This window comes from Rhea americana, unplaced genomic scaffold (genome assembly GCF_003343005.1).
Source record: "Rhea americana isolate MKP2758 unplaced genomic scaffold, rheAme1 scaffold_193, whole genome shotgun sequence".
Classification (NCBI taxonomy): domain Eukaryota; kingdom Metazoa; phylum Chordata; class Aves; order Rheiformes; family Rheidae; genus Rhea; species Rhea americana.
In genome coordinates, this window is record NW_028186072.1 from 417,841 (window position 1) to 444,266 (window position 26,426).

At 41.2% G+C, this 26,426-nt stretch overlaps 1 long non-coding RNA gene across 2 annotated transcripts in view; it reads right to left on the bottom strand.

The window, feature by feature from the left end:
* Nucleotides 1-3,186: 3,186 nt before the first annotated feature.
* LOC146597042 (uncharacterized) overlaps nt 3,187-26,426 on the bottom strand; it is a 34,133-nt gene continuing 10,893 nt past the window's right edge. Inside the window, exon 5 of one of the 2 annotated variants that reach the window (XR_014895575.1) lies at nt 3,187-5,480. This is a non-coding gene — a long non-coding RNA (uncharacterized LOC146597042). Of the gene's footprint in view, nt 5,481-6,600; nt 8,685-26,426 lie in introns of those variants that run through there. The other variant, XR_014895574.1, reaches the window with a different exon arrangement.

Here is a 26,426-nt window from a genome sequence, read left to right on the forward strand (position 1 = left end):
CGCCGCCCGCGCCTCGCCTGCTCCCTGCGCCGCGCGGCGCCCGTGCTGCGCTGCCAGGCCTCCCCTCCCCGCCCGGACACTGATCCAGCCGTCTTCGGCCATTCCCGTTCCACGCTAACTCTTTCGGAGGGCGTGCAGGCGAGTTACCAGAATACACTGCTTAGAAACTCCTTGCGTGAGCCGCCGCTGTGTGAGCGTCCTCCTTTGGACGACGGGGTGGGAACTGTTTCACCGTTTATGATCTACAGGTTCATCAGCTGGCTTCCTCCCGGTTGTGATGCTCGAATATTTATTGAACTGATCTGCCTTTTCTGCACAATCGTTTCCGGTTGTATCGTCTCCACTGGTAATGGACSAATACTATTGCTTTGATTGATCCAAATATACTTGGAAATCTCCTTTGTTTGCCTCCACTCTGCTGGAGATTGCTCCTTATGTCATTCCTTATCAAGTCTTTGAAACTTCTGGCTTTTAATTTATATTCATTATATCAACTAACCCTTTCTGCTATTTGTTATTTATGAATTTCTCTTCAGTTATTATTAGTCTGGCTTTTTWAAAAAAGATAACTGCTTCTAATGCTAAGCTACAGTCGCTTCTGCCCAATCGTTATGGCCTTTCTGCTTGAGAATGTCACTTTTTGAACATCTAGAAAAATTGTCTTAATATTCATGATATTCAATCACATTTTCATCATATTTTCTTCCTCTCTATTCTATTTGCATCAGTAACTGCTTTCAGATTTCCTTGCATACTGCCACATGAGAAAGGCACGTTGAGACYCCAGTTTCCCCTTTCCCATGGTGCTGAAGTTCTGCTGAAGTTCCCATGGTGAAGAGGAAGTTGAGGGTAAGACACTAGCTCCACAGCAGCTCTTCTGGGCAAGTAATAGCAATACTGCCTTTCAAGAAGCACCTTGAATTACCCCATACAAAACAGTTTCACCTTGTGGGCAGCAGCTACTAATTTTGGTACTCAAAGTACTGACATCAGCCCAGGTTTATAATCCRGGTAGCCACAGCTGACCCTTCCTCCATCTCTGTGGCTGCCCTCTCCACACACTCTCCAGCTAGGCAGGCGCCAGGGCTTCTTGCTTCTTTCTTCACTGCAGCACTGACAAGATTTATAAATGTCAAAGGACTTCTTCACAGTTCAGCCCCATGTGAGAGTAGACACTTCATCTCTTCAGCCAGACCCACTGCCAGCCCTTCCAGCAGCTTTTCTCCTTCCTTCTTATACTCTTCTTACCCAGACATTTCTCCGCATTGCTATTCTCTAGTATCACCCCCATGTATCAGCTCATCTTTGAATTTTACAAGACTTTGCAGAGAGTAATTAAATGTTCTAGAGAAGCAGAGAGTTGGTGAAGGTACCTGGGTGGCATTTCCAGAACCTGGCATGGTTCTGTGAGTATAAAGACAAAGAAATTAGGGACAGCCAGTCTTAGGAAAAAGCTTAGCTGAAGATTTGCTGCTGACACCTGTGTTTATGACCRGAGTCACCTCCAGGCAAAAGGAGCAGTGGGACAGGGATGCTCTCTGCGGAGGGTGAGGGTCTCACCAGCTCATTTAGCAAATTCCTCTGGTGTCATAGGACATAAGGTAGAAGTGACTGCTGAAGACAGCTGGGAGCTCAGCAAGTATGTGTGATCCACAGCCCCCGTTTTCCCTTCCCAGACCCTCTCCATCTGGTTCCTGATGAGGAGGAACACTTCTGCATGGGTATGTGTTGGCCTGTCTACACTGGCTGACAGAGTTGCCCCCATTTACCCATTCAGTCAGTCCAGAGAACCAGCTCCCCCGAAAGTCTCTCCATTTGTTGGCCGAGGAGTTCCCTGCTGAATCGGAAGGTGTCATGGGGCAGTGACTGGGAGGAAAGCTCGCCTGAGAAGCTGCAGTCCAACCACACCATCATTGCATCTTTGCAGCAGAGAATTAAATATCGAGCACTTGTGCCGGCCTCGCAGAAGGGCTGGAGAGGCCTGCTGCCCATGCACCCCGCGCCCTTTCCCCATCCCTCCCTCACYGCCCACCTCTCCTTGCCCCTGCCACTCCTCTGGTGCCTCTGCGAAGCTCACGCGGGCCAGGAGCTCCCTCCCTACCACTTCAGCCAAAGCAGCATCTCGTTGCAGAGCCTGCAGCTTGCACAGCAGCTCGAGAGAGCAGGGGCAGCATGTTGCAGCGGGGGCCACTGCGCGATCGCGCAGGAACGCGCAGGCCCTGCGTGAGCAGGGAGCCTCGTCCCACTCTCGCTGAAAGGCTGGGACCTGTTCTGGGCCATGCAGCCAAGGATGCGAAGCAGCACCCCGAGCGCTCCAGGGATAGCCCAGAACATGCCTGACCAGAGCACTGGACCTACTGGTCTACTCGAGGGAGACGGTAATAGCGCCTTTGCTAATGCCTGCATGTGCAGGGATGGAAAGCAGAGACGAGAAACGGGCAAGAGAGCGGCCGAAGCAGGGTTCACACAGAGCCGCGCAACGTCTGCTCTTCGCCTTGGGAAGCGAGAGCGTGCCCTGGCRCGGGACGGCCCGCAACATGCTTCAGTGCTCGTAAATGTGTTTGAAATCATTTTAGGAATTCCTGGGTCCGATTTTGGGGAACAGAGAGAAAGGTCAAGCATCTGCAATTTCAACTATGCTGAACTGCAATTATGAGCACCTGGGATCTCTGAAAAAACAGGGCAGAGGGAGTAATTCTTCTGTGATATTTTGCTAGCAATCATTTTGCTTAGGAATGATTTGTTTGGATTTTGTTGCTTGCTGGTTRAGGTGTTTTTGACTAGCCACACAATACTATTTTTGCTCTCAGATTGCATGTTTGGAGAAAAGAAATAAAAGGAATTTAAAGATAGCTTGGCTCTTACATAAATGAGGACTAACTGTGCTATTGCAAATATAGCCTGAACTTGCCCAAAATTCAGCTTATACCAGTTTATTGCCTTGCACTTAAAGTCAGCCGAATTCTGTCAGCTTTGAGATTTCCTTTTTTATTAAGATGTTCTTAAGACTATTTTTTAAAATATGCTGTATAAAAGGCTTTTTTAAGGATTTTTTACAGAATTGTTCTAGAGCAATTAAAGAATTACAAATGAAATAACTTAGGAAACAATACAGATGGAATTGATAAAACATTTTATAAATTCAAATATAAGAAGATATTATTATGCAAAATAAAGCTATGGAAATAAAAGTGAATTCCAGAGAGCTGAGAAGTATATACCAGAGAGACGTACAGAGATAGATAAAAGATTGGCAAAACTTATCTGCATGCTCAGAGTTTATCAGGGTCTTCAGTCAGGGCAGCCCTTGCATCTAGAACAAACTATACGTTAGCCCAACAGGTTTGGGACAGTTTCAGATCAGTGCAGAGCTTTACTGGTCTGTATTACGTAGATTACAGCTCATAGCTCTGAGCTTTCGCATGCCTGTTATCTTGCTGCTTATGGCTTGACAAGGAGCCAATATGACCTTAGGCTATAGGGAAAATAGCCTGTGAAACCACATTGCCTCTCTGTAAACATATCCAGAAAGATGACTCACATCTGAAATGTAAGGGTTTACTTCGCAACTTCCGAACACACACTTAATCTTACGGCAGAATACCAGTCGGTGGGTTTCCAAACCAACACATAAGCAGAGACAATTATTTGTACTTTATTTAATCAGAAGACTGTTCTTCAGTAGGTGTTGTTCCCTTTACACACTAACGAAGCTTTCACCAGGGCTTTGTGTAACATTGCACCGCAAAAGGCGAACAGTTGCTGTTGGAACAATACTGAGCSGTTACAGGGCAGCTGAATCTCAGATTGTAACTTTGTGGAACCGTGACAAACATGCTGAACACAGACCATCGGACGTCGTAACATCCAGTGAACACGCACAGACGAAGGCAGTGTCCAAAAAGGGTCGCTACTTAAGGAAGAATGCTGTTCAGCAGAGCGTCTTTTTATGACGTTATTCCTGAGACTAGAGACCCACGACATTACAGTCAGTGCCCGGAGGCAGATTTGTCTCCTTGTTTATGCACTCTTGCATTCACGGGTGTTAGTGATCACTCAGAACAGCAGTTCCAGCTATCCATAACTAACATGACCTCTGTCTTTCAGAAAAGGTTTTGAAACACTTACCAGACTGTTCAGTGAACAGCAGTAATTAACAGAAGGTAAATAGCAACACAAAATTAGAAAAAAAAAAGTGTGGTAGAAAGCATAGACTCCTTGAATCTTCCATTACATGTCAGAAAGGTATCTTGCTCTTACCAGATATTCTTGCTACAGTCCTCTCACTCCCTCGAACCCTTACTGTTTCCTGCATTCTTACTGAAAGAATGTAGAGCGCTGCTTTGTATCAGGTAGGTTTCCACAGGCAGAAAGGCTGGAGACTGGGAGTGTTTCAATGGCTGTGTATTCCTCCCAAGTTTGATCTTGGGGTAGCAAYTGTAGCTATCTCAACAGTGATGGGCCCATGCACCGAATAGCTAGATAGTGCTAATCCGCTCCTTCCCACTTCATGTATACTTTCAACCCAGCCTAGAGACATTTTATATTGCCTGATCCCCACTGGGTCCCTTCCAGAAATCAGTCTTGTTTTTCTTTCCTGACTTTTCTACAATTATAGAGCCAGGAGGCTGGAAGTGGGATGCCAGACTGCTGCTGGCCGATTTCCTGTGCTGAGGATGTACAGGCAGAGGCAGGGCTGCTTGTGTTGACTCTTGTGAGCTGAGGGATGGTATTCAGTTCCTCAGTAGATCTATCGTGGCACAGCTGATGCTGATTCCTGTGCAGCAGTGAATTGGACTACATGGCCAAAGTTCTTGCCGCCACATGCCACCTTCCACATCACTATCCTGGAGGTTACTTACCCTAAAGCAAGGACACATGAACAGGACATGCAGCAGCCTCTGAAAAGCCACACTTCATAGCCTGGTGCACTATGGAACATAGACTGTACGGGATGAGACCAAGGCTCCTGCTAGTCCAGTGTTCTGTCTCCCAGCTTAGGTGGAAGTACAGAATGGTAAAAGGTAGAAAAGGGCAAGCATATCTACTACTCCCTCCCAGCAATCTCCCAGCTTTTGACTCTCTTCAGAGGATTTCCTGCACTGGTTGTAATCTGTCTGTTTGGTAATCCCCATTGGCTTTCTTTCATGAACTTGTCCTTTCTCCCCTTGAATCCCTGAGAAATTTTTGCATGTTCTTGCAAATACCCTTTTGAGGAGTTCCACAGCACTAGTGCTGCTGTACAATGAAAAACCACCTCTGATTTGCTTTCAGCCTGGCTCCTATGGTCCTTAGCTCTTTGTAAGCACCACTATCCATCCTCTCTACACTGCTCCTCATTTTGTAACCTTCTGTAATACTCTCCCTCCACCCTATCGCCTATTTTCCAGGCTAGTTCAGTTGTCCTCTGTGTGAAACCTGTCCTGTGGCTGTGATCATCCTTGTTGTCGTTTTCTGAATCTTTTCCAGGTCTAATATACCTGTTGGAAAGGAGGAGATCAGAATTGCACAGTGTTCAGTATGTGGCTGAGCCATAGATTTGTATCATTCTCTAATTACGTGTTCCATCTGAAGTCTCCATTCAGTCTCTTAATAATTGCCAGAGTTTGATTTGCCTTTTTTGACCACTGCTGAGCACTGAGCTGATGTTTTCATGCTATCTAGCACAAGCCCAAAGACTCACTCCCTCTTGGTAATCATCAGCTTAGAGCCCATTTTTATAGATGAAGCTATCATTTTCCCAGTTACTTCACTTTACAGTTATCTACATCAAATATAATTTGCTGTTGTATTACCCTGTTATTCAGGGTTTTGCGTGGTCCTGCCACATTACTTCACAATCCGCTCTTACAACTGCAATATACTGAAGTAAGTGCTAGTTATCTTTAACATGCTGGGCTGTAAACTGCAGTGGGTTGGGAGCTGCCAGAAGTCCTGTTTAGTATTTCCCCTCCAGGGTTACTATCATCCAAGAGAATCAGGGCAGGAAATTGGAGATGGTTACAGCATCACTCACCTCCTTTTAATCTACTGTCAGATGCAAGTGTGTCACCTTAATCCCATATACTATAATGCTCCCTGCCATGGCAAAGCTGGTGAGGCCAAGAAGCCAATTTTATATCAGTTACTATAGCCTTTTTTTTCCTGAAGTAGTATAACTGCTTTTGTAATCACTGTATATCCTATATCCCAGCAGAAAAAATATTCTCCTATAACTTTGGCTGCAACAGTAAATTAACTTTGGACTTTGCTAGAATACTTCACTGGGTTATTAGTTTGCTTTGTTCTCACATCACAAACTGCACTGACATGTAACATACACACACAAAAAGAAGAGTTTATTTGTAGTGTCTGCCACATATGAAGAAAAAGGATTAGAATAGCATCTTTTTTAAAAGTGATGAGCAAGCATCTTCAGTTAGATGAAGATGGGAAGTCTTGTGGTTAGACACTGAATTAGGAGCCACAGGACTTGGCATCTGTTTCCAGTACAGAACAAAGCTTCTGCAATGCAATGACTAACATACTCTCCTTCTGGTGTTTTATACCAGCTTTCCATGTGCACAAAAGAATTCATGAGGCAAATAGCATAACTCTCTCTAAACCCTTCATTTATTGCCAAGAAACTTTGTTCTTAACATGCATAGGATAAGAAAGTCCTTTGCATTGCTTCCTTGCACAACATTTACTGAAGGTTATGATTCAGGGATTGCTTCTTACTGTGGACAGAGRGGCATTCCTTTGCTTTCACGATCACCAGGCATTAAAACACAGATGACTATACCAGTGCAGCCCTTTTTATTAATGGCAATGATAATATTTGGCACATCTATTATGTTTCCAACAGAAAAACTTCTTGTTACCCCAAAACAGAGTATAGCATATGCTTCTCCTTTCTCCTCATGTGCCCACTTTCCATCATGGTTGGCAATGTAGGACAATTGCTTACAGCAGCTCTAGGTGGTAGTGGGGAGGAAACACACCCCAAGTGGCTATTGTTACTGGAATTTCAATTCCTATGCATCAGCACACCTGGGTAAATGACAACACAAACCCAACAATAAGGGCCAAAGCCTGCAGGCACCAAGTGTAATCACAAAAGAAGTCTACTTTCAGTGACTGAATCTGGCTCTTTTTTTTAGGGACGAAAAATACTATCCATGAAGTAAACAGCTTAAGTTACTAGGCAGAAAAAATATAATAATCACCTAGCCAGTCCTTTGAGATGAAAGATTTTGAAAGTGTAAATGAGATGGAACTGGCATGTCTCTTGCCTGGAATATTTGAAAGCATTTATTGGTAGCAGGTATAATCATGTCCTGCTAGCCAGACAGTGGAGCCAAACTAATAGCCGTTTACTTGCCAGCTGTGTGATCTTTATCATTCCTCCTGGCTAAGGGAAAAGCAAGTGATGACTTGGGACAACTGCCAGGCATTGAAAAAAGACCACTTATACATACGGTTGATTTTTATAGCCAAGGAATACTTTGTTTCCCAAGTACAAAGCACTGATTACAGCCAACATGTTCACCTCAGCTTTGTGACTGTTCTCAGGAAAGTGGCATAACACTTCATGGCAACATGGGACCACCAAGAGGAATGAAGGAAATAAGGTGAATGGTACTGATTGTTAGGGGGAAAGCAATTTTAGYACAATGTTGACCACTAATACTGCAAAGTCATTTTTGCAGCTAAGCAATGTGAGCAGGTGGCGCAGTTGTTCATGTATAGATTATACAGGACCCTTTGGTATTCCACAACAGAAACAAGTGCAGTGAGGAAACAGAAGTCACTAAGGGCTGAAAAATTAAGTTCAGACCCTGCCACAGCTTTGACTTGTAATCTAACAGACTATCTACATTACAAGTTGAGTAACTTCAGTGTTTCTTATTTCAGCCCTAAGAATGATAACTAATGTTTTTGACCCATTTCATCCATCCAGTTTCTTAGTTTTGTCCAATTTCCATAAGAATCATTTGAATTCCTCAAAATTATCCCCAAATTTCACTGCCTCACTTATAAGTGTGTGACAAGGATGTCCACTTGTAAAGAGATGTTAGTAACAGCTGTAAAGTGCCCTGAGTGGTGAATAGTCTCCAATGAAAAGCAGCATAGCTCTGCAAGGCATTATAAAGTCTTTGTAAATTAAGCTAATAACAGGGCAGGTACATATTTTTTGTTAGTATGTGAGATTCAGTATCTGTGCTAAACATAACATTTCCATGCTAATAATCTCCACCAGCTGCTATGGTTGCAGATCAGTCCTTCAGTTCATTTCAAAGCATGTGTTTTCCTCTTGTTCTTGGACTCCTTCACCTCTGTAGCCACCAGGATTTCTTCAACGCAGTTATTAAACAGTTCGCATGTACTTCCACTTTGCTTGAAACTCTTTTGCAAAGGTTCTGAGATGAATCTGTCAGCAACCTCTTTGCCTCCTGGTTGAGAGTGGACTTGCGTTAAACCATAGCATTTTCCCAGTGTCATTCATCGTTCAGTGTCCGCCTTCTAGTATACTCATCTGCATTCCTCACCCTGTTCCAAAGACATGCTTTGTCCATGTATTTGCATTCTCAGAGCTCACATTCTCTGTTTTACTTATTCCTGTGAGACCAAGTAATCCTATGAAGCACTGATRGGTTACAGTCATGATGAATTCAGCCCACAGTCTTGAAAGCCAAATGATCCTGTCCTTGCAAAAACAGATAAAAGGTACATTATTCTATAGCTTAATTAGTACTTTTTGGAAGTATTTTACAATTTGCTTAAAAAATTAAGTGCTGGAAATATTTGTAGAGACAACCTTTTGACCTTACTACACACATAACAACCTTTACTATATACATTTTTGTTTGTTTTCAGGTCTGTGACCAAAATTTGCAAGCTTTTGCCCAGCTTCTTCTCAGTTTATAAAGTTTTTCCTAATCTCTTGTGTTTATTAAATCTCCAATTTCCAAATGCTGTTAATCTTTCAATCCCTCTAAATTTCTCTGACAGAGACAGCTCTGTCTTCTAGTTGATGCAGTACTTAGTAGGTCTGATGGAACAAAACCTGAGGTCAGAACACACGACCTTGCAGGATATTTTGAGTCCGCACCTTGGCATAGACCAGCTGAAAAATGATCCCTCCTTCCCCCCTTCTTGTTCTTGGGCAGTGTAGCAAATCAGAACCTCAGATCTGCATAACTCCTATCACTGCTTGATTTGCAGTCTGGAAAAAAAAAATCAAGCTTCTCATTTCCATATAGCAAGTGGGAACCAGTAGTGGTTGGCAACTTTCTAGTCTTGGCCAAGGGCAAAGGAAATAGTTAATCTGTCACTACTTTCAAATACAAATCTGTTTGTTTCTTACTGGGGCAATGGAAAGATCTAATATCAAAAAATTCAGCTTAGGCTGATCTTGTTTCCCATTTTTCTGTTCTCATCTCAAATTCTATGCCTTTATTTTTATTTGAAATTTTTTGTTTTTAAAGTTTACCTGTCATCAACTGCTTCTCAGTGCTGTTTATTCTTTCCATTAAGTAGACTTCTTAGCTATTTACTTAACATATTACCTAATTATGATTAAAATGAAAACAATATTCTGTTCTGAAAAGATCTAAAAAGTGGTATCTCAAGAAGAGTTTGTTAGCTTTTCTATGATACAGGAGGTGTCCCTAGCTTCTAGGTAGGAAAGATGTTCTGCTGATTACTCTYGTTTTCTTCTCATCACCTTTCTGCAAACATAGGTCCTGCTCAGCACTTCTAGTGCAAGGTGAGGATCATGATGGATGAAAGCGTATCGTTTGAAAACTTTATGATAAACAAAAACATCCTTAAAAATGACAAAATTGGTTAGGCCAATCAGAGGGCTTAAGATACGATGACACTGAATGAATATTGAATGACACTGGGAAAATGCTATAGTTTAATGCGAGTCCAGCCTGATCCAGGAAGTAAGGAGGTTGCTGACAGATTCATCTCAGAATCCTTGCAAAAGAGTTTCAAGTAGAAGCAATGCCTGAGAAGATCCCAACCCATACTTGCTTTGAGGTTGTGGATTTCTTTTGCTGATTCATTGCAATATGATTTTGATTTAGGAGGCTGACACACCTTGAGATGTGGTATCATCTGATTACAGCAGAAACTCTTCTGACTAAACACCAGTGCAAGGCTTTCCTGTTTTCTCAGTTTTATTTTCTATATTGAGCTTTATAGTCTTTTATCCATCCTATACTGGTATACATAAAACTGTGTTTTAAAACTGGCCAGTCTGTTTTTATTGAGAAAAAAAAAAGTCTTCAGATGTTTTTGCTAGCATCAATCCCCAGAACACAATTCCTAACACAGGGAACATGTTCCCCACTGATGTGCCAGACAAAAGTTCATGGCTTTGTCTTACTGAAGTCTTGATTATTCATGAAGTTCCCAATCAGTCACTCCACACCCTTGAATTATTTCTGACAGATGTAAAATGCCTTCTGCTGAATTCCTACTCTGAAGAGCCCTTTGCATGACCGGTTTATCAGTGAATGCTAGCAGACTCATGATTTACAATGCTTCATCATCATGGTATGTGCAATTCTAAACATGATGACTAGGGAAACCAGACCCACCTATTTTTTTCTGTAAGCTCACAGCCTCAAAAACCTCCCAGCAGCCACACAAGAACAGTTCATCCAGGGAAGATGTGTGTGTGGTGAGACCTTTTATTACCCTGTGGATCTCAACATGGCTAGGAAGATGAAAGAAAATGGATTAGCTGAAGGTATATGAATTCACACACAGGGAAGATACGGAGCTCAAAATATTAAATTGAAGAATCATTACTGTCACTTTTCACTTTCTTGCTTTTCTTTTGCTGCTAAAAAATGAGCTTATCACTGGCCAAATATTCAGCTGTGATGTATGTTAACTGTGTGTGAAGAGTGGAGACAAGATGTTTTCCTTTGTGAGCTGAAACTCAGCACTGGTCCCTCACCCTGCCAATGTTGACCTTGCCTCCTTTACAAAAAAATCCCTCTCTGTTGTGTTTGCCCACAAACACAGTTAGCACACATCACTCAATACACAGCTAAGGCAAAAATCTGCCAATGCCTACAAGGCAGGCATAGGCCATTTCCCAAAGGCTCTTCAGCCTTTTCCTGAAATAAAAGACCCCAAATTGGCCCTTAGGGATTTTCACACATCTTCTTTCTTCCACAAATAAAAGCTCTTTTAGGGGCTCCAACAATGAAAGGAGCCTTCCCCAAAGGAAGGCTCCTCCAAAGCAAGTAGGCATTTTGTAGTAAAAATGCTCTGAGGGGTACCAGTAACTCCTCCTTGTGACTTCAAGCTGCTCTCAGTTGCTGCTCTGTTTTGCACAGCTCCGTTATAGAGCAGGAATATACACACAGTAATTCAACTGCTAGCTTTGAATTAGTCCTAGTACCATGTGGATCAGCATTGATGTGGTCAGATGTAATCATTACCTGGTACGTGATAGTCTATGTTATGTGCTCATTATAAATGCTGTGGTTTCTCAAGAGAGGGGAGCTCTGTTGACTAGATGAGTACTCAGCATGGGAAAAGGCTGTGTAGAAATCTCTGAGACTATACCTGCAGTCAGTGAAAGGTAGGCTGCAATCTTATTCCCTAGTAGGTGGCCAATCCTGGCATAATGCAAGAGTGAAGACATTAGCTCTGCAGTGTGAGATTTTTGGCTGTGACTCCATGTTTTCTCCTACAAAAATCTCTGTTATTGCAAAACAAAACAACAGCCCCCAAAATAATGTTGAATAGTCATTTTAGCAATTGTGAAATCAATTATTCACTCAACTAATTAAAAAAAAAAAATCTCATTAGACTTTACAATTGTGAATTTTGTACTTCCAGTGGTAAAACTCCCCTCTCCTTTTATTTGCAGATGGCCATCGTTTTTTGCTCAATAATTAATCATTTTTTGTGTCATGTCTGACTTGCTTTAGGGATTTACATTGTGTCTCCCTTTGAAGGATTGCTGTGATTGAGATACAAATCTCTGTGCATCTGGGCATATGTGAAAAACTTCAAGATTTGTGCAGATGACTAAGTACATGTTTTTTAACATGCTTTTTACCACCTTAAAAGCATCTACACAGGACAGTAGTAAGAGCTGATCTGCCATCTCTCCATCTTGTCACTAGATCCACTGGATTCTGACAGCTGAATAGAGACTATAATTAGAAGTGTCAATTTCTGTCAGACTTTTCTCATATTCCCTAGCTAATTTAGGTTTATGCGTTTCAAGAAGCTTCAGTGGGAATAGAACCAAACCTTTTTATCCCCCCCTAAACTCTATGCCTCCTTTTCTAAGAAAGAGGAGTTATTCTCAGATTTCCTTCAGTAACAACCTTTTACAGACTTTTGGGGGTCAGCATAATTATAGTGTTACACTGAGGAGTGTCTTGGTTTGCACTTACTCCTTGAGAGAACAGCCCCAGGCAGTTTGAGGCTGGGAGCAGCTGTGCAAAGGTTCTTGTAGGAGTAGTCAGGTATCAGACTCCCCACCCTCATGAAGGTTACAGAGGATAATGCCACAAGTTTCACAGGAATAAAGAGCCTTTTGCTTTCTCTTCTAAGAAGGAGCTATGTTAGAAGAAGCAAATAGAAACTGGACTTGATTTCATATCCCTTTACTCTCACAGCTAGCCGCACTGGAGTCAGCAGCACTGCTCATGTGAACATATGATGTGGTATAGTAACTTTAAGCTATTCATTCTTAAAGGAGAAGTGCTATTTTTGCACGTAACTATTATCTATTTTTGAATTTTACTATGTATATAAATTTACACTTCATAGCATATCTATGCATTCTTTTAAAATGCATGTGATGAAGAGCAAATAATTTATAAAATTACTTATAAAATGTCAATTTTTTTATTTGTGTATAGTTTTCTAGCCATATTACTGATGGTGATTTTCCACAGTAGCTCTGAAAGTAACACTGTTTGTCCAGATATTGAATATCGCTGAAGAACAATTAAAATATCAAACACAGTAAGTCGTTCTTTTTCCTCCCAACTACAGCCTAACACAGATTTGAACCACGAGCCATCTTGTTTAAGCTTTTGAAATAAAATTAAAGCTAAATTATTTATAGCATAGCAAATATATCCTGTAAAGATACAGAAGCATCTTTTATGACTCCATAGTATATGAATGGGCTGACCTGATAATGTTTTCTCCYTGTATTTTCCGTATATGCTTGCATTTGCCTCTTCAGCCTGGGGAAGAGCAGACTGAGGGGGGATCTGATCAGTGTGTACAAGTACCTGAAGGGAGGGTGTCAAGGGGACGGGGACAAACTCTTTTCAGTTGTCCCGTGAGACAGGACAAGAGGCAGTGGGCAGAAATTGAAGCACAGGAAGCTCCGCCTGACCGTGAGGGGGAATTTCTTCCCTGTGCGAGTGACGGAGCCCTGGCACAGGTTGCCCAGGGAGGTTGTGGAGTCTCCTTCTCTGGAGATCTTCAAGGCCCGCCTGGATGCAACCCTGTCTAACACGCTGTAGGTGACCCTGCTGAGCAGGGAGGTTGGACTAGATGATCTCCAGAGGTCCCTTCCAACCTTACTGATTCTATGGTTCTATGATTTGTTTCAAAGACACTTCAAAAATAAAATGGTTTGGGATGAGATGTGTAGTCATAATGGATGAATCTTTTACTGTGCTGCATACTTTCTGAATTATCCTCATTTGAGTTTTTCTTTAAACATTTAATTATCTCTTCTCTACTCCACTCTTCTCTGCTCCACTCTGCTCTGCTCCCCAGAGTCCTCTAATCAGTGGGGACTGGACTGGGTTAGTAAATGGACTCTTATGGAAATACAGCAACTTTGTTGCTGGAGMAGAAACAACTTTTCCCTCCCTACTGTACAGCTGTACCATAACAATTTTATAATTATTTAGCTGTACCAGATAATTTTATTATGGTTGAAGTAATACTAATAAATGACTACTGCTTAAATATGATGTGTAYATATTATAATTCTGCTTATTTGTTTGTCTACACAGCTTTATATCTGGACTCACTGAAGGAAGGAAACTGATTTAAAGAAAATCCAGAATAAGATATTATTTCTACTGGAAAAAAATATTCCAGGGGGCACATCATCCACCTGTAACAACACATACTAAGGCAGACCCCACTCCCTTCAAGCTCAGCCCCAGCTGTGAGGGGATGGTGGCTGTCACAATGTTTTTCCCTGCCCAGCTGCCTGGAGTCACACAGCCCTGCTACAAGATCAGCTAAGAGGAATGGTGTGTCACCACTGTTCACTSATGGAGAAGATAATGCAACAAACCTGATCTTCCCAAGTGTCTCTGGGACAGGAGCCTCAGCATCTACCCCCTCATCTGGGCATGGATAGTAGATAGGTGTCTCTGGCACATTTTTTGCTAGCATCTTACATATTAAAATTAGTAACTATATTAATTAATCACAATTTATAGGTTTACTCATGTATCTTAAAAAAATATTTCMGCTGAAGCTAATTTAACTTAGTCTACCTCTACAGTGTAAGTGATTCCATCAGGGAGTCTGCACTTAAGTCCCCCCTCTCTAAATGCTATTGAAGGTACCCATTAAGCACACTAGGAACCTCAAAACCTTCCTATGAACTACCTACACTGTAAACAACTATGATTAAATCAGCTAATGTTCAGTAGGTTCTACCTTTCAAGTCCAACTTGTGATATCTGAGTATCTAATATTATAGGAGAAAACAAGGATAATTGATTAGAGATTAATACCAAATTCCCATGGTCCTAGAGTGTAATAGCAATTACTCCGTATAGCCAGATTCCATTTCTTCCATGATTTGCCCCTTTATAGATGAATACTCTTCAGAAACATATTCCGTGCCAGAACAGAAAAAAGGGATATGTCAGCTTCAGAAATATTCCCTTTGCAACTGGGATACCACAGATTTCCTTCTGAGGCCAACTTGAGCTGGGATATGAATCACAGACTCACAGAATSRKTAAGGTTGGAAGGGACCTCTGGAGATCATCTAATCCAACACCCCTGCTCAAGCAGGGACACCTAGAGCATGTTAGACAGGATTTAGTCCAGGCCGGTTTTCAATATCTCCAGAGAAGGAGACTCCACAACCTCCCTGGGCAACCTSKTCCAGTGCTCCATCACTCTCACAGGGAAGAAATTCCCCCTCACRKYCAGGYRGAMCTTCCTGTGCTTCAATTTCTGCCCATTGCCTCTTGTCCTGTCACACGGGACAACTGAAAAGAGTTTGTCCYYGTCCCCYTGACACCCTCCCTTCAGGTACTTGTAYACACTGATCAGATCCCCCCTCAGTCTGCTCTYCCCCAGGCTRAASAGGCCCAGCTCTCACAGCCGTTCCTCCTAGGGCAGGTGCTCCAGCCCTCTGATCATCTTCGTAGCCCTATGCTGGACTCTCYCCAGTAGCTCCATGTCTCTSTTGTCCTGGGGAGCCCAGAACYGGACACAGTACTCAAGATGAGGCCTCMCCAGGGCTGAGCAGAGGGGCAGGATCACCTCCCTCSAYCTGCTGGCAACACTCTTCCTAATGCACCCAAGAGACCATTGGTCTTCCTGGCCACAAGGGCACATTGCCGCCTCATAGCCAACTTGTTGTCCACCATATAGAGTGTGGACAAGGTTGGTTTCAAATAAGACAGCACACATCTTTTGTATACTCATGAGACTTCTATGTGCAAATAACATCAGGAATGAATGTTTTTTTCAAAGGGAATTCATATTGTGGCTTATACAAGGGCTTCCACTGCTATATGGAAGGAGCTATGTAGTCAGATAACAAGACTATCCAGAGCTTTAGGAGAATTTTCCCCCCTAACTTATCTGGATCCAGGTGGTAGTCTCTGGAAACTCTGTTGCCCATCATGCCTGTTGCTCTGAGGTGTCCTTTTTAGGAACTATCAAGGTAGTCAGGTTTTTTATTCTCAGTTCCTTCTAATAGGTCTACCTATGGAATGACAGACTCTAGCCCACCCTTAGGATGCCATTCTTAGAGTTAGTGTCAGGTTAAGCTACCTGAAGAGCTTTTTATTCTTGATGCAATAGTGGTAACTCACAAGACCATTTGCTGTTAAATTCTGCACCACATGATGTAGTATCAATGCTAAGTATAATGTGCAATCATAAAGTGATATGAATAACAGAGTATCTACCAATTTCTGCACATATATGAGGTGAGTTTACATTCCTTCAGGTCAGAAAACAGAACAAGTGTGATCTCAGCCTCATGCCAGCTTCTCCACATTACAAAGTCATCACAAGATGTGGCGACACATTGTTTCTGCTCCAGGGAGGACAGGACTGAAAGCTTATCCATATTGCTCAGAAAAACAAACTTGAATGAACTAGCATGCAGAAGCAATCTCAAGCACAGCTGGGGTTGGAAGGCACCTCTGGAGATCTTTTGTTCCAAACCTTTGCTTGAGACCAGGGGTTGACTGTGTCCAGTCAAGTTTGGAATATATCCAAGATGGAGACTCCACAACCGGACAACCTCTTCCAATGTTCTACCACCCTCATAGGAAGAAAGTGCCTTCTTATGTCCAAATAGAATTTCCTGTGTTTCAGTTTGTGCTCATTGCCTCTCTTCCCGTCACTGGGCACCACTGAGAAGAGCCTGGCTTCATCTTCTTTACATCCTCTCATCTGGTATTTATGCAGACTAGTATAAATATTCAGTCTTCTCCAGGCTGAGCAGTCCCAGCTCTTGCAGYCTCTTCTCACATGAGAAATGCTTCAGTCCCATCTGCTCTCTTTCAAGTCTCAGAAACCTCTCCCAATCACCATGTCTTTTCAAAGATAATTGAGAGGCCTCAAAATGACATTGGACAGCCCCCTCAGCACTTGTGGCTGCATCCTATCAGGGCCCATGGACTTGTGCACGTTGTGTGTGCTTAAGTGTTCCCTAGCCTGATTCTCCTCCACCAAGGKTAAGTATTAATTGCTCCAGACTTCTCTGGTCACAGGGGCCTGGGATTCCTGAGGGCCCTCAGGTTCCTGAGGTTCCAGTAGAGACTGAGGCAAGGAAGGCATTCAGTATCTCTGGCTTTTCTGCGTCTTTTGTCATCAGGGCCCTGCCCTATTTAGCATGGGGGCCCACAATTTCCTGAGCCTTTCATTTGCTGTTGATGTACTTGTAGAAACCTTTCTTGTTGCCTTTCATGTCCCTTGCCAGTGTGAATTCCAGATGCCTTATCTCTTCTAACCCCACTCTCACATGCTTGGACAGTGTTTCTACATTCCTCCTGGGCTACCTGTCCCTGATTCCACCTCTTGCACACCTCCTTTTTATGGTCAAGAGCTCCTTCATCCAGGCAGGCATCCTGCCACCTTTACTTGACTTCCTGCTGGTTGGAATGGACCATTCTTGAGCTTAGAGGAGGTGATCCTTGAATATCAGCCAACTTTCTTGGACCCTTCTTCTCTCCAGGGCTGTATCCTACAGAATTCTTCCAAGCAGGTCCCTGAACAGGCTGAAGTCCACAGTCCTGAAGTCCAGGGCAGTGATTCTCCTTCTTTGCCTTGCTCCTTCCTCACAGGATTCTAAACTCCACCATCTTGTGGGTGCTGCAGCCAATGCTGTCCCCAGCTTTCACATCTCCGACTAGTCCTTCCCTGTTTGTAWGTATGAGGTCCAGCAGAGCACGCTCTTCATCAGCTTCTTGATCACCTGTGTTAGGAAGTTGTCATCAGTGCATTCCAGAAGTCTCCTGGATTGCTTGGGCCTTTCTGTGCTGTTCCTCCAGCAGATACCATGTGGTTAAAGTCCCCCATTGAGGACCAGGGCCTGTAAACACGAAACTTTTCCAATTGTCTGAAGAAAGCCTCATCTACTTCTTCCTGATCAAGTGGGCTATAGCAGAAACAGATACAGTGGAGAACAAGCATCCTGGTTTTCCCACAACATTAAATAGTGTATTTTATAGTATAAACCTCCTAAGGAACCTTCAATGTTTGGTCTTTACTGTATTTTTACTGCAGCCAGTCATGCTCCTCAGTAGAGGCACACCTTATTTAGCCGGGATTGCAAGAGCCTAGCAACAACATTTGTTTGATGTTTGTCTGCCTGCATGGGAAAAGAGGTCTACCACTCTAAAGTGATATCTATAACCTAGTGTCCTGTTCTGATGACCAGAGAGGCAGATGAAAGCAGAATAGCAGAAGGCAGTTATGCAAAACTTCCACACGTGAATTGCATTTTCCTATTCTGCAACTGTTATTCTGTGTGGCAATCTATTCATTCTTTAAACTCTTTTGGTTATTTTTCTAACCCCTACTGATGTCACTCTTAATATTCTTGTTATTCTTAAAAATACACAATCCTCTTTCTGAAGAAATTTTAGCCATTCAGATAACATGCACTATGACTTCCAAATTGGTACAGTAAATTAACGAACAGAATTGAAAATAAAAATAAACTTTAGATGAAAGCTAAATTACATACCCTTAAAGCTTATAACTTTGGTGGGGTACAATTTATATGTCCCTAATATTATTCTGATAGTTTCTATATTTCTTCTTAGAATTAGACAATTTTGGAGGCATACATTTGTATGTGGAACAAAGTTGTTGTTATAAAGACCTCTTCTGCATAATGGAAAAAAACAATATATCATAGAAGTTTACGTCAAAAACGGGAATTGCTGAAAGTTGGTATGGACAAGTCACGTCTTTGAATTTTATTCACTTTGGCAACACCTAAAGACCCAGATATTATCTTGCACACCTTTGCTCTCTGAAGGCAAGCTTGCTGCAACATCATCTATCTAGAGTACCAAGAGGCCTGCAGCTAACTCTCAGTCTGGCCAGGGGATATCCTGCTCTGAGAGACAGCAAACTGGCAAGCTGATGCTGGCACGAAACTTGTCCCCAGCAACGGACTGCATAACGGGACTGTATGGACAAGTATGCTCTAATAGATAATGCAATAGACAGTGGAGAAACTTTTCTACTGCAACCACAATATAAGGCTGCCATATACATGGATATGTTGGGAGGCAAGAGCAGGCAACAGACAACACTAGCACTAGAAGGATTCTGAGCAGTAGTATTTACCTAAAAGTCAGAGCACTGTGCAACATTGTAAAGGTCTGTATGGTCTTGATCCCAGAAAACAGGAGCGCACCCATTCTCCTGCAATTCATTAGGCTTTTAAGTACAAATACTTTGGACTCTCCTTAAGCATGCCACATATGAGAGTTGAAGTTATTGTTGGTGAATACTGAATATGCATCTGACCCCCATTCAGATCGTGTTTCACTGTGAAAGGATTATCTTCATGCAGGCTGCCACTGATCATGTTTGGAACCTGTTTTCCATGCTCAGTCATAAAAAGCTTCCTACTTCTTTTTTTGAAAGCTACAGAGCCCTAATATACTTGCTAGATCTGGGCCCAGCCCTGTAAATCTTACTCCAGTGATTAAGTCCTATTCATGACATAGTGATTCTCATGTCATGATAAAAAAGCTTTTATGGAATCATGATCTGTAAATACTAATAAAAGGCCAGTCCTGCTCATGCTTAGATAAATCAGCAATGCATGCATTATAATCAAGTTTTCATTTTTATAGCCAAACTCTAACCACCAAAAAATAACCATACATATAACGGATAATAAAAAAATGAAGAAGTCATTTTCTAAAGACCTACTTGGATAACAGAATTATTCTTTTCAATGCATTAAATAGAACAGGAATCTGGGATCAGCCCATGCATAATGTGTGAGGTCCTGAAACTTCAGTGAAGGTTTTGTGTAAGTGAAGACTTCAACATTTGTCCTTCTCTAAGTGACCTGTATTTTCTATTTTAAATAACTTTGATGACATGTTTATTACATTATTCAATTAGCAAAATAGCACTGTTGAAACTGATGTCATGACCTCAAGTAAGACTTAAAGGATTTGACAAGTAAGTGCTAAGGTTTGCAATCAAATGGTTATGACAGTTTTTTCTGTTATTGACCCTCACAGAAACATAGAACACAGCCCACATAGTCAGGACATAAGGCATTCCTCTGGCTCACAGACCCACAAAGAGCCACAGACCCCAATTTGTTCTGCATGATTTTACCACTACTGTTGCTCTTACCACCACCACAGCCACCAATAACAGAAGAATGCCTGGGATTATTCAGCCCTTTTTCTGATTTGTACCAGACATGGGAAACGAAAAAATCTGGCCGACTGCAGTGGCACAAAGTAAGACTCTTGTTCAAGATGTACTGAAAAGAGGCTATCAGTGTTTGCTGACAACAAAAGTAAGAAGAATTACTGTGAGCCTTCCTTGATAAAGAGGTATTTCCGTTTTATGGGCATAGGATAATTTAGGTTGGAAGGCTCTTCAGGAGATCTCTAGTCCAACCTGCTGCTCACAGCAAGGTCAGTTATAGGRTCAGAAGCAGGTTACTGAGAGCTTTATCCAGTCTGGTCTTGATAATCTGCAACAGTGGCGATTGCTCAGCTTCTCTCGGCAGCCTGCACCACTGCTCGACTGTCCTCATGCTTAAAGTTTCTCCTTACAGCCAATCAGCAACTGTGCTGTTTCAGCTCAGTCCTGTTGTCACTTGCCTCCCACCACGCGCCACTGTGAAGAGCCTGGCTCCATCTTCTTGATAACCACCTTGTCTGTACTGGATGGCTGCTATTAGGCCCCTCTGAAGCCTTCTCTTCTGGCTCAATAAGCTCCATTCCCTCAGCCTCTCACCGGCCCTCTGTTGAACTTGCTCCAGTTTATTGGTATTTTTCTTGTACTGGACAGCCCCAAAACTATACCAAAATGCATTATTATGGTCTAATGAGTGCTGAGTATGTGTGGAGGTAATCACTCCTCTTGATCTACTGGCTGTGTTCCTGTTAATACATCCCAGGATGCTGYAGACCTTTGCTGCCAGGGTATGTGGCTGCCTTGTGCCCAGCTTGTGTCTACCAGGACCCCCAGGGCCTTTTCAGCAGAGGGAGTTCTTCCTTCTCAAGTACAGCACTGCACATTTGTCCTTGTTGAATTCTGTAAGGTTCCTGTTGGCCCACTCCTCCAGCCTATGCACTTGTGAATGGCAGCTCTGCACACTTTTTCCAATRATAATGATTCATAATGTGGCTGATCTCAACAGCAATCCTGCAAGACAAAGCCTATGTCTTGTTTCAAGGGAGGCTTTGCTTGAGTAAGTACTTTAAGTATTTAGCTTAGACTATCACAGCATTTTAGGGGCTGGAATTCAGATTGTTCAAAGGCTCATACAAATTCAAGACCAGTAGGATGATATTTACATACAGCTGATTTTCTCTACATATAGAAGCCCATGTGTTTAYTGGCAGTTCTTTCAAACTTCAGGAAACCACTGAGGGGAATAAAATAGGAACATGCAGCCATGATATTTTTATGGTGTTTCCTTTCCTGAACTTTTTTTTTTTGGAAGAGGATCAGTAAACAGATCTTTGGTGGGTGCAAATCATCACAGTTTTTGTGACTCTAATGGAGCTATGACCATGAACACTGAGCTCCAGATTTCATACTATCTATCAGGTATACAGTTAAAAAAATTATGGGGAAAATGCAAATGTATGAAATCAAAGCACATGGTATGCAAATAAATATTTTTCATATGTATCCACTGAGGACTTCTCAAGTCCTTTGTATTACCTGAAGTCAATTTTTACAGTCAAATTGTACATAGTTTCTATATTAGCTGCACTGAAGATAATGTACTTGCTCCAGATAGAAGTTACAATTAAGAACAAAGTTTGACTTGCATTATGTTCAGTGAATTTGGAAACAAACTTGACAGCAATTTTCTGTACCTGTTGTGTTTTCTTCTAATCAGCTATACAATTCACTACTACTATTTTTCTAAAAAGCTGCTGACAATATAAGATACATGACAGAAAAAATTTGCTGAATTACTCTTTTCTTCCTKGTTTAGAACCTTTGAAAATAAGCTTGCAAACTCTAACACAGCTTTAGTTTCCATGTTTTCCAAGATATTCTGACACTCTTGCTTTAACAAAGTAACACGGAGGAGGCTGAGGACAAGTGCTTTCAAGTTTACTCATTACTGGAGCTGTGATGTGAGCTTGTAATTCAGGTTCTGTGTCATTTGTGGGAAAAACTGTAGAATGTTCATCTCTACCCCCTGTTCCCACCCATGTGGTATCAGATGCCGATCTCTTTATTCATTAAAACTTTTTTATTTATTTAAATTAGCATACTGTCTAGATGGATTCACTACAGATGAGAATGTTAGTATGCTCTTTGTTACCTTTTTTTGTATGTTCTCAAATGACTTATGTTACCGTAAGATATTGCATATAAAGCTAACTGCAAAAATAAATGAAGGATTGTCTTACACTCATGATTCCAGCATCAGTGCTCTGTCATAAAGCTTTTCATTTTACAGTTTAGTAGGCCAGTGCCAACAACTACTGCAGARTGCAACTCATCCAGGCTGGGATGAGGATCAGTGGAAACTGTTAGGGTATGTTTTTCATTTCAGTATTTCAGCAATATAAGTCTGAAAAGTAAGTCTAAGAATTTACAAAGCAAAAATAGGGTTATAGGATTCCCATCTACGTGTAACTGTATATGAATCATGGAAGGAAGTAATATACATACACATTCTACAGGATAGAGTCATATGAACTTGTCACTTGGGGTTTCTCACTATATAACCGAAATCCCTGCCAGGTTCCTGTTACTGACTTGATTTTCACTTCCCACATCTTGGTTTTGTGAATATTGGACAAAGTAAAATCCCAGATCTAACTGCTGTTTTCAGTTTTGCTGAAATGACCTGAACACATAGTCCCTTATGTAACATCTTTAGTGATCTGTTAGAATGAGAGAATGGTTCKTCTTGCAATTTCTGAAGTGCTTCACACAAGAACTTCAATGACAGGGCACTAAACCATCAGTTATGGGAAGTCAGTGTAGCTCCATGAAGTTAGCAGCACTGACTACCAGCAGAGCATCTGACCCCAGGAATCTAGCAGATTTCATTCTGCTGCCACATGTACAAAGGAGGAAGCAGGAACGAGAAAGCAAATGTGATATGAAAAGATGTGAATAGAAAATGTGGGAGGAAACCGAATGGATCTCCCTTTTCCTTGCACAACTTTATCTCCTCTTTCCAACTTTCTGCTCTGCATCACCTTTATTATGATCAGTACCTTTTTTCCCTTCTTCTCTGAGAACACAGAAGCAAATACGCACACAAAAATCCTTCAGTAATTCAATACTCAAAATCACTTTTTCCTCCTATATCCTGTGTGATGTGACTGCATCCACCAAAATACAAACGTAGAAACGATAAACTAGTGCAACATGTATTATAAACTTACTTACATGTTAAATGTATTTCACAAAATGCACTGTTTGCTTTTCACTATACTAGGCAGGAGATAAAAATCCTAGATTTTAATTCTGTCTTGGCCACCAACTTGGTCTGCAACTATGAGTAAAACATTTGAAATCTGTGTTTCAGTTTTCCCACTTGAAAAAATTAGGAGATCGTTTTTAAGCCTTGTAGAACTTCCAGGATATTCCTTTAAAACTTAATACATTTCACCAGAATCTGGAATGTCTCAGCATGCTATTCCTATATGCAGCGCTACAGAAAGTGAGTGTATGATGCACAACATACTGCATATTTCTTTTAACAACTGTGTGTATGATGGTGCAGAAGGCCTGATTCTGGAATCAGTGTAATACAGTGGAAGAAAAGCTGGCATTTTCTCAGTTGTCTATCTTCAGGATGACAAATCTGAAGATGTCAACTTTCTTGAAAAGGGTAATTTCAAAAAAATTATTACATATACACTGTCATGCTAATTTGAACAGCATGGCTGTACGCATGTTTTAACTACATGGATCCTCTTGCTATTACTTGTCTATTTCCCTTTATATTTTAACAGAGCTCACCATGAACTTTCCCACATGCTAAATCCATCACACTACATATTTTCCATTATGAAAGTGTCTTTTAGCACATGAGTAACAGTGAATTTGCTCTATACAGAATAGTAAGTTCCACCGTACTGCTGTTTTGTACTTCAGCATTGTACTTCTACCATCCTCTTTATCTCCTCTATTCTGTTCTGACCTACCTGTATTCATAAAGACCCAGATGATATGATAGTCTTCCAGTAAGAGCAGACTATGACAGAACCTAAGTATAATGGCTGGAAGAAACTCTTGATTCACTGAGGCACAGTACAGCCTTTGGGAGAATTGTGTCTCATGTGCCTTTCAGTTAAGRGAAATGCTTGCCATAATCATCATCAGCCAGGTGGAAGAGAGCAGGACCAGGGTCCATCATCTTCCTGTCATCACTAGCATGGCTAGTCCCCACGTGCAAACAGCACAAGGGACACCCACATTATGACAGTAATCTTCTGTCATAGCCTTCATTCTTCAGAAAACTTGCATTTATAGTTCACATATGCTGAGCTTGTTTTGCATTGGTTTGCACAAATATAGCATTCAGTTTAGTGTCTGTAAATGGCAATGGCTAGGGCATAATGGCCCTGCAACTTGTAGTAAATCTTCCCAGTAATTAACRGTGTCTGAGATCTGGAGGACTGATTCAGCCTTTCTTTCAGAATTTTGTTTGATCCACTTTATCGCATTATGGAAACAATGGAGTAATATTGATTTCACTTATCATCTTTGCCCTTCATTATTGGCACCAGATTAAAATAATTATTCTCTAAGATAATTAGATGAGCAAATATCCTAAAAATTAAAATAAACAGGAGATCTTTGATCTAGATGCGCCTGATTCACAGTAGGATACCTAATTTTATGAGTGCCTCACTGAAGGGAAAAAAGTGAGAAACTCAATAGATTTTATACAGCCATGGAAATGCAGATAGAAGGTGCTAAAGTTGAAAAAACAGTAAATTCAGAAAATGTTTTTTCCYTTTAGTTTATCTTCTCTGTAYGATTATGTCATCTAAAAACTGTGCATGTCAATGCTGAAAAAAGCCCAAAACTCCTATACTATTCACTGAATAATGAAACTGCTTACAAGCTGGATTAGTTACAATGTACATTACTACATGCTGTTGAGGTGTGTTACCTGTAGAGCATGAGTATCAGCTGATAAAACAAATACTCCTGTCTGAGGAGGGAAATCTACATCATTTACGGTATTCAGTAATCAACCTTGTCTGCCTATTACTTAATTAGTGCAGAGGAATTTTTTCTATTTGTAAACATTATATAAAAAGTGAAAAAGAAAACAAATGAAAAATACAGGCCAAATTATAATAGGGTTGTTCAAATGGTAGAGTAACTCCAAAAGCATTTTAGGATCATTCTCAAGGGAACCATGCTTACGTGAGTCAAAATTGTTATTGTCTCTACAGGGGAAGGGAGGAAAGGTTAGAAAAATCAGTGGTAAATAGACAAGTTTAAGGTTTACTAATTCAGAGAGAAATAGCTCACATATTTTCAGAGAGTAAATTTCCTTGATATTGGATAACATATGGCATGAAAGTGAAGCCCTATCTGCCAAGAGTCTGAATTTATTAGAGTGGCCCACTCCCAAATGAATGTATATTTTCTTTACACGTTTGTGACCACAATAYTGAAATAAGACCTTCAATTAGAGGGGGATTAGCCTCTATCTTTTCTATTATTTTCCTAAATCATCTTCAGTTTTAATACAAATGCATCTGAAATTTCTTCTAGTATTTGGAAAAACATTAAAGACAAGTCACAATAATTTGGAGTCTGCAACTTCAGGCAATGTTCACAGTTATATTTAATCTCTGAGTCACCTCCTGTCRAAACCAATACACAATAGGATATAGGATAGTATAGAAAAGGCAATACCCATTGTCCTCCTTGCAATTTCAACATCTGTTATTACATACATTATGTTTCAACACTTTGGCAGTGTATTCATCTCAATTTCAGATGTAACTAAAAATTTCTTTCAAATCATCAATAGTGCTTGCACTTGATAAGCATTTTCACAGAAGAAAAAAATTATGAAACTATACATTGCAGAGTGCAAAGTATTTAGAAATTGCTTTTTCATGCTAACAGACATTGCTAAAAATTGCTGAATGCTCACTGACATCTATTTCCAGTGTGGATTTTGGTGAGAATGCTGCTTGAGCAAGGATTTCAGGCTTGAGTCCTTTATTTCACTTATGCTTGCCAGTATTAATTTCCGTTATCCAATTCATCAAGTTTTTAGTGGAGAGTAATACAACTTCAAGACTTAACTTCATAAGAGACATGCACTGCACTGTTCAGTAAATTCTTACATAAATAAGTAAGTCATAGTGTTACTGCCAGTTCTATCACTAACTACATAAACATAGAAGAATTGCACTTGTTGATACTACAGAACTACTTTTTTGTATGTATCAATAAAATATGTTTCTTTTTATGACATTGTATGATGTCATGCAACA